The sequence below is a fragment of the Coffea eugenioides genome, chromosome 8 (genome assembly GCF_003713205.1).
Source record: "Coffea eugenioides isolate CCC68of chromosome 8, Ceug_1.0, whole genome shotgun sequence".
Taxonomy (NCBI): domain Eukaryota; kingdom Viridiplantae; phylum Streptophyta; class Magnoliopsida; order Gentianales; family Rubiaceae; genus Coffea; species Coffea eugenioides.
The window spans coordinates 7672690-7681308 of NC_040042.1; the positions used below are offsets into that span (position 1 = coordinate 7672690).

An 8619-nucleotide genomic window follows, 5' to 3' on the forward strand; every position below is an offset into this window, starting at 1 on the left:
CTTTTCACGATTTACCAGGTGAGAAGCCGTACAAGCATTTATAAGAGTTTGATGTCGTATGCAATAGTATGATTCCTCCGGAAATCACAGAAGAGCAAATAAAAATGAGGGCATTCCCCTTCTCCTTGAAGTACTTTGCAAAGGACTAGCTGTACTACCTACCACCAGGTAGTATCATCCCGTGGGACCAGTTGAAGAAAAAGTTCTTAGACAAGTACTTTCCCGCATCTCGAGCTGCAAGTTTAAGAAAGGAGATCTGTGGTATCAAGTAGCATCCAGGGGAGTCGCTTTATAATTACTGGGAGCGATTCAAGAAGTTATGCATCAAGTGCCCTCAACACCAAATAAGTGAGCAGTGGCTCATGCAATATTTTTACGAGGGGCTACTCTTCAGAGACAGGAGTATCATTGATGCTGCGAGTGGAGGGGCACTAGTGAACAACACCTTTCGGGCAACGTGGGAGCTAATTGAGGGAATGATCGAGTGATACGAATCTCATTGGTGAGGAGATTCGCGACCCAAGATCGCTTGTTGGATTTGACGTCGGATGCAAGAAACGGTGGCAGCGGAAACCCTACGACCCCTCTAATCCCCGTGACTACGAACTTGTTGATACTATCTCAACCCGTAATCAAACGAATTAGTGAACCTCAGGCAAGTGTAGAAGGCGCCACAATTCAAGTGCGATTCTTGAATTGATAAGCCGAACAAGAACACTAGAGTATAACTCTAAGTTGTTCAAGGTTTGCTCGAAAGCTATGGAGAAAACTCTCTCAATATTTTTATCATAAAAGTGTCTCCCTTTTAATGACGTAATGTGGTGCCTTATATAGGTTACAAGTAAAACCCTAATATAGTAAGGAAAAGGAACTAACTAATGACTCACCAATCATAATCACAATTAAGGCTAACTAATGGTCAGCTTATAAAGCTGGCCCAACATAACCCAATAAAAGCTAATTCACCAACTTAAGTAATAGTGAGTCTAGACTCTATAAATCGGATCCAACTCAACATGAGGTCTTGGACCGAACTTATTCCTACCAAATAAAATAGAAATCTGAAAAATAAACTACTAAACTATTACTAAAAGATTCATTCTCTTGCAGCCCGAAACATGGCCCATAAGCGGCCCATATTTCATATCATTCCCCTCCTCTTGAAAAAGATTTGTCCTCAAATCGTGGTTGGAAATGAATGGTACTAACAAGAGTTGGCAGGATGAAACCTCAAATCTCCACATATTGGCTCTCTTAGAATGAATGATACTTGCATACGTCATGATTATTATAATTTGGTGCACATGTCTCTTGGTCAGCTTGAAAATGCTCACAATCAGCCATGGAAAACTCAAGGCTTTACTCCAACGACTCCTCGAAGATAACGCATATAGCTTCGGTTCCATGATGCAAGGTAAAATGTATGGTACATTGGCAGCAAGCTCACATCTTCTTGGATCCTCCATAATGCAACTGACAAACTGAACAACACTTTGAACATGATCGACTTCATTAGATTGATCATCACTTGGGACACTTGTTGCAAAATGGTAAGGAGGCAAAGGACAAAATTCAAGTGCAAGGACTCCCTTTGAAACTTCATTACGCCTCCCAACAAGCAAAGCAGACTCATGGGTGAAGTTGTATATCAATGGATAGTAAAGGGAAACAACACTTAAGATGCAAATTTCATGAAAATTCTGATATTCACTAATGGATTTAGGGATAGAACATGTCATGATCAACTCAATCTCTCCTTGCTTAACCTGCGTAAAAGAAGAAATGCTAAACAAAACAAAGGTAAGGTCGTTAGAAAAATAAGCTCTCGCATTGTTGCCCAAAGTCAGTGCGCTTTTTCCCTTGTCTTCCTTCTTAACTAACTCATGACAGCTAACTTGTGTGGATGGGACTTCAAGGTTTTCAATCTCAAGTTCCTTGCTAGCAATCATAGATCCTTCTTCAATCAATGGCGGTCTAGAAGGAGCATTTTTACCACCATTGGTTGTCACATGAGTAAATTGCTCAAAATATGAACTTAGCACTTGGCTAATTTCTTCCATCATAGAGGCAACCAATTCTTTAGTCCGGCTTCGAAAATCAGCCTTTGATTCACGAGCTTGTAATTCAATTCGAGAATTTATAAGTAGATTGTCACAACACTCCTTAGATGATGCTCGTTTGCTTGATGAAGACCTCGGCTTTGTTGCTCAATGCAAACTCCTGTGCTCATCCTCATACTCCTTATAAGTATGCTTATGTCTTTCATATACACACAAAGCACGGAAATGATCCATTTTGTCCCGAAGGGAATGGAACTCATGTTGTGAATGCTCGAAACTTGAATGCATGGAACTAAGGTGCTTGGAAGTAGTTCGCTTGGAACCCCTCCTCTTACGAGGCTCGTGCTCCAAGAATTCTTGATGATACGAATGAGATGCAACTCCACGAGGCATGGTTAAGTGACCAACAAGCTAGCTCTGATGCCAGCTGATACGAATCTCGTTGGTGAGGAGATTCGCGACCCAAGATCGCTTGTTGGATTTGACGTCGGGTGCAAGAAACGGTGGTAGCGGAAACCCTACGACTCCTCTAATCCCCGTGACTACGAACTTGTTGATACTATCTCAACCCGTAATCAAACGAATTAGTGAACCTCAGGCAAGTGTAGAAGGCGCCACAATTCAAGTGCGATTCTTGAATTGATAAGCCAAACAAGAACACTAGAGTATAACTCTAAGTTGTTCAAGGTTTGCTCGAAAGTTATGGAGAAAACTCTCTCAATATTTTTATCATAAAAGTGTCTCCCTTTTAATGACGTAATGTGGTGCCTTATATAGGCTACAAGTAAAACCCTAATCTAGTAAGGAAAAGGAACTAACTAATGACTCACCAATCATAATCACAATTAAGGCTAACTAATGGTCAGCTTATAAAGCTGGCCCAACATAACCCAATAAAAGCTAATTCACCAATTTAAGTAATAGTGAGTCTAGACTCTATAAATCAGATCCAACTCAATATGAGGTCTTGGACCGAACTTATTCCTACCAAATAAAATAGAAATTTGAAAAATAAACTACTAAACTATTACTAAAAGATTCATTCTCTTGTAGCCCGAAACATGGCCCATAAGCGGCCCATATTTCATAGCATCGAGAATTCACAACAGTTCGGTACGAGGGAGGATGTCCCGTTACGCAAGGTAAATGAGGTGGAGACATCTTCTATCCAGTAGCAGTTGACGGAGTTAACCTCGTTTGTTAGGCAACTGGCTGTAGGAAATGCATCACAGGCCAAAGTGTGTGGGATTTGCACTGGTATGGGTCATTCTACAGATATGTGCCCAATGATTTAGGAAAAAAGTGCAGAATAAGTGAACATGGCTAGTCACGCGTCCGCACTAAGAAGGTCCTATGACCCGTACTCGAATACGTATAATCTCGATTTGAAAGATCACCCAAATTTCAGTTATGGAGGAAATAGGCAGCCCAATTTTGCACCTAATAGACCGCAGGGGCATCACCAGCAGTATCAACCTCGTCCGCCACCACCCTCTTCAAACTAAAGTTCGTTTATAGAGGAGTTGATAAAGCAATTGATTGTTAATCAATAAAAGACGGATTCTGACCTGCAAAGCATGAGAAATCAACTGGGGCAGGTGCAAGCCATGCAGACTCATATAAGTGAAATGGTGATAGCAATTTACCGCTTAGAATCCCAAGTCCAGGGCAAATTGCCGTCTCAACCTACAGCGAACCCGAAAAACGTAAGTGCGATGACTTTAAGGAGCGGGAAGGAAATTCAACGACCAGAACTCATGATTCCAAAGGAAAAGGATGAGGAAAAAATTGAGAATGAGCTGGAGAAGAAGGGCAGCAATGGCACAATTCCAAAGGTACTCCCAGATCCAGTCATTACAGTTGAAACTAATCCGCCTCCCTTTCCTAGTAGGTTAGAGAAACCAACAAAACTAGATAAGGGAAGGAGATATTGGAGGAGTTTCACAAGGTAGAGATTAATATCCCTCTCTTAGACGCAATCAAACAAGTGCCGAAGTATGCCAAATTTCTAAGGGACTTGTGTGTCAACCGAAGGCGGTTGAGGGGAGATGAAAGGGTCATTGTGGGAGAGAACGTGTCCACGGTCCTGCAAAGGAAGCTCCCACCAAAGTGTAGGCACCCAGGTATGTTTACTATCCCCTGTAGAATAGGATATACTTTGATTAGAAAGGCCATGTTGGATTTAGGTGCGTCAATTAATGTGATGCCAAAATCTATCTATGTTTCTCTGAACCTAGATCCATTAAAAGAAATTGGGATAATTATTCAATTAGCAGACCGAACTAATGCATATCCTGATGGGTTGGTTGAAGATGTGTTGGCCAAAATTAATGATTTGGTATTCCCAACTGACTTTTATGTACTTGACATGGATGATGATCATTTTCCTGACCCCTCACCTCTGCTATTAGGTAAACCCTTCTTGAGCACAGCACAGACCAAAATTGATGTTAATAAGGGTACCTTATCCATGGAGTTTGATGGAGAGATTGTTCATTTCAATATTTTTGACACTATGAAATATCTCTCAAATTCTAATTTTAGCTCTATTTTTTCTGTGAGTGCTATTGACCCTGCGATGCAGGAAGTATTTGAAACTATTGGCACAGATGAGTTGGAGGTTGCTCTAACCAAGCACCTCGAGTTGGAGACAACGCCTGAGGTGGAATGGAACGAGGATCTGAAATGTACAGTAGGCGTGTTACACTCGCTGCCTACCACCACGAAAAGGTATGAAGTCTCACCCATTTTCATCCTCGAACCTCACTAGAGGGTACTATCATCTGTGGTACATGCACCTGTGTTGGAGTTGAAACCTCTACCAAAGCACCTGAAGTATACGTATCTAGACGACAACGAAACACTCCAGGTGATTATCTCAGCTGCACTATCAGACACCTAAAAAGAGAAGTTAATCCGGGTTCTGAGAGAATATAAGGAGGCGATAGGATGGACCATAGTCGACATCATGGGAATCAGCCCTTCCATCTGTATGCATCGGATTAGGACGGAAGAGAATGCCAAACCTGTACCGTAGGCTCAAAGGAGGTTCAATCCCTTCATGATGGAAGTGATGAAGAAAGAGATATTGAAACTTCTCGATATGGGGATCATCTTTGTGATTTCAGATAGCCCTTGGGTGAGCCCGGTCCAGGTAGTTCCAAAGAAGACAGGAGTGACAGTAGGGGCCAACCAAACGGGTGAGTTCGTGCTAGTGTGCAAACCCACTGGTTGGAGACAGTGTATAGACTACTGTAGACTGAACGCCATCACAAAAAAAGACCACTTTTCTCTTCCTTTCATTGACCAAATGGTTGAACGTTTAGCTTCTCGGGGTTATTATTGCTTTTTTGGATGGATTTTCAGCATGTTTTCAGATAGCAATTGCACCTGAGGATCAAGAGACGGATGCCCTTCGAGTTGTGCAATGTACCTGCAACATTCCAGAGATGTATGGTAAGCATTTTTTCTGAATATGTTGAAAAAATAATTGAGATTTTTATGGATGATTTCAGTGTGTACGGTGATAGTTTTGATACCTATCTCGATAACCTGAAATTGATTCTATTGAGGTGTATAGAGACTAATCTTGTGATTAATTGGGAAAAATGCTATTTTATGGTTGACCATGGGATAGTTTTAGGTCATGTTGTGTCCTCTAAAGGTATTAAAGTTGACAGGGTGAAAATAGATATTATATCTGCTTTACCTTACCCCGCGATTGTGCGAGAAGTGCGCTCTTTTCAAGGATATGCAGGATTTTACCGAAGGTTCATCAAGAATTTCTCGAAAATTGGACCGTTGTTCTAGCTTTTACAAAAAGATGTGGCCTTCGAGTTCGATGACAAGTGTGAGAGTGCCTTCAACACATTAAAGAAACTGTTGACCTCGCCACCGATCATTCAATCCCCTGATTGGAGCCTACGATTCGAGATTATGTGCGATGCCAGTGACCATACTGTGGGGGCTGTGTTGGGGCAGAGATTGGGAAGGACAGCTCATGTCATCTACTATGCATCCCGAGCCTTGAATGGGGCTCAATTAAACTACTCCACCACTGAGAAGGAGCTTCTCGCTGTTACTTTTGCTTTAGAAAAGTTTAGGTCATATTTATTAGGTGCTAAAGTTATTGTATTTTCTGATCATGCAGCATTGCGGTACCTAATGACCAAGAAGGATGCGAAACTGAGGCTCATAAGGTGAATATTGCTCTTGCAAGAGTTCGACCTGGAGATAAGGGATAATAGAGGCTCGGAGAATCTAGTAGCCGACCATTTGAGTCGCATACCAGTTGTGGAGGCGAGCGAGCCATTGAAGAATGCATTCCCTGAAGAACACTCGTTCTCTTTAAATTCTAAATTGCCTTGGTATTCTGATTTAGTCAATTATCTAATAACGAGTAATTTCCATGCGGGTTGGCCAAAATCGAAGAGGGGTAAATTGAAGAGCGATGCCAAGTACTTTATCTAGAATGACCCGTACTTGTGGAAGAGATGCGCTGATCAAGTGATGAGACGATGTGTAAGTGAAGCTGAATTCCAGTCAATTTTGAGTTTTTGTCATACTTTTGCCTGTGGTGGTCATTTTGGACCCAAGAGAACTGCTCATAAGGTATTAGAAAGTGGGTTCTATTGGCTTTCTTTGTTTAAAGATGCGTATGTGTTTTGTAAGTCTTGTGATTGATGTCAAAGGGTAGGTAATATAGCTCGTAGAAATCATATGCCCCAAGTTCTATTGATTTTTGTCAAAATTTTTGATGTTTGGGGTATAGATTTTATGGGGTCTTTTCCTACCTTATTTGGTTTTATATATATATTATTGACAGTCGATTATGTGCCGAAATGGGTGGAGGCTAAGGCCACCCGAACTAATGATTCGAAGGTGGTTGCAGATTTTATCAAGTCTAATATTTTTGTGCATTTTAAGATGCCAAGGGCCATTGTTAGTGACAGAGGGACACATTTCTGCAATAAGACCATAACTGCATTGTTTCGAAAGTATGGAGTACTCCACAGAGTCTCAATGTCGTACCACTCTCAAACCAATGATCAAGCGGAGGTATCGAATCGAGAAATTAAGTCCATCTTGGAGAAAATGGTGTGACCCGATAGGAAAGATTGGAATCAACGGTTGGAAGATGCACTTTGGGCCTATCGGAGGGCGTACAAGATCCCTATAGGGTGTCACCGTATAGATTGGTATTTGGGAAGCCATATCACCTTCCAGTGTAGTTTGAGCACAAACTTTTTTGGGCGATTAAACAATATAACATGAACTTAGAAGAGGCCGGTGCTCAACGGAACTTGGATTTGTAAGAATTGGAGGAGATCCGGAATGAAGCGTACGAGAATGCATTAATTTATAAGGAGAGAAGCCGGGCATTTCATGATCAATAAATTTCTAGGAAAACCTTTGAAATTGGTCAGAAGGTCCTCCTGTACCAATCCAAGCTTAAACTCTTCCCAGGTAAGCTACGTTCCCGTTGGATTGGACCTTTTATTGTTATTCACGTCTTTCCCTATGGTGCAGTTAAAATCCAGAGTGCTAAGACAGACAATAAGTTTGTGGTGAATGGACACTGTATTAAACTTTATTACGAAAGTTTTTCAAGTGGAAAAGGGGAGATGATAAGTCTAGATGTACCACCGTGTCTCAATTAGTGGCATCTTGCCATATCTAACCAAAGACATTAAAGAGAGGCGCTCATTGGGAGGCAACCCAATCTCTTTTAATTGTTTACTTGGTTTTGTGTGATAGCTTAAATATGTTTTTCTTGAGTTTGACCGAATTCTGACTTTAATTTTCATTTTTGATGAGTTATAAGTGTCTTTCTGACATGATGCACCCACGTCAAGTTGTATGGAGAGCTCACAGTTAGAAGGGTTGTTGTCCTTATGACGCGCCCGCGTCAAGTCACCTGGAAAGCTCACGGTCAAAAGGGTCGTTGCCCTTATGATGCCCCCGTGTCAAGTCGTCTGGAGAGTTCATGGTCAGAAGGGTTCTTACCCTCTTGACGTGCCCACGTCACATTCGCAGGAAAGGCAAGTATTCAAAACTCGATGACAGTTTTTGATTCCTTGTTACTCTCTAATTTTGAATTTCGAAAATAAGTTTGGTTCACATTAATAATATTGTTAAAAAAAAGTAAAAAAAATCAATAAAAATATAAAAATATAAAATATAAAAATAAATTCATTCATTAATTCGAAAAAAAGAAAAAATATATAGATTTTCTTTTCCACCGTAGCTTAGATTTTCAAAGCACAATTTTTATTTTAAAAAAACAATTTTCTTTTTCTTTTTTCTTTTCTTTCTTTTTCTTTCTTTCTTCCTTCTTCTTTCTTTCTCTTTTCTTTCTTTCTTCTCCCTTGTTTCTTCTTCTCCATCGCGATCGAGAGCCCTTATCACCACCGCCGCCGCCATCCCCCTCGCCTCGCGCGCCACTCCAGTGCCGTCAACCAGCAGTGCAGCTCTCCAGCTCTCCTCACCACCAGGTCTCCACGCGTCACAACCTCACGCCGTCATCTCCAAGCTCCACCGCGGGGAGCTTCCACTACCT

At 41.3% G+C, this 8619-nt stretch overlaps 1 non-coding gene across 1 annotated transcript; it reads right to left on the reverse strand.

Moving 5' to 3' along the window:
• Nucleotides 1–239: 239 nt before the first annotated feature.
• Nucleotides 240–346, reverse strand: LOC113781774. The gene has a single exon (XR_003469680.1). It is a non-coding gene; the product is annotated as a small nucleolar RNA R71 (small nucleolar RNA).
• Nucleotides 347–8619: the final 8273 nt, after the last annotated feature.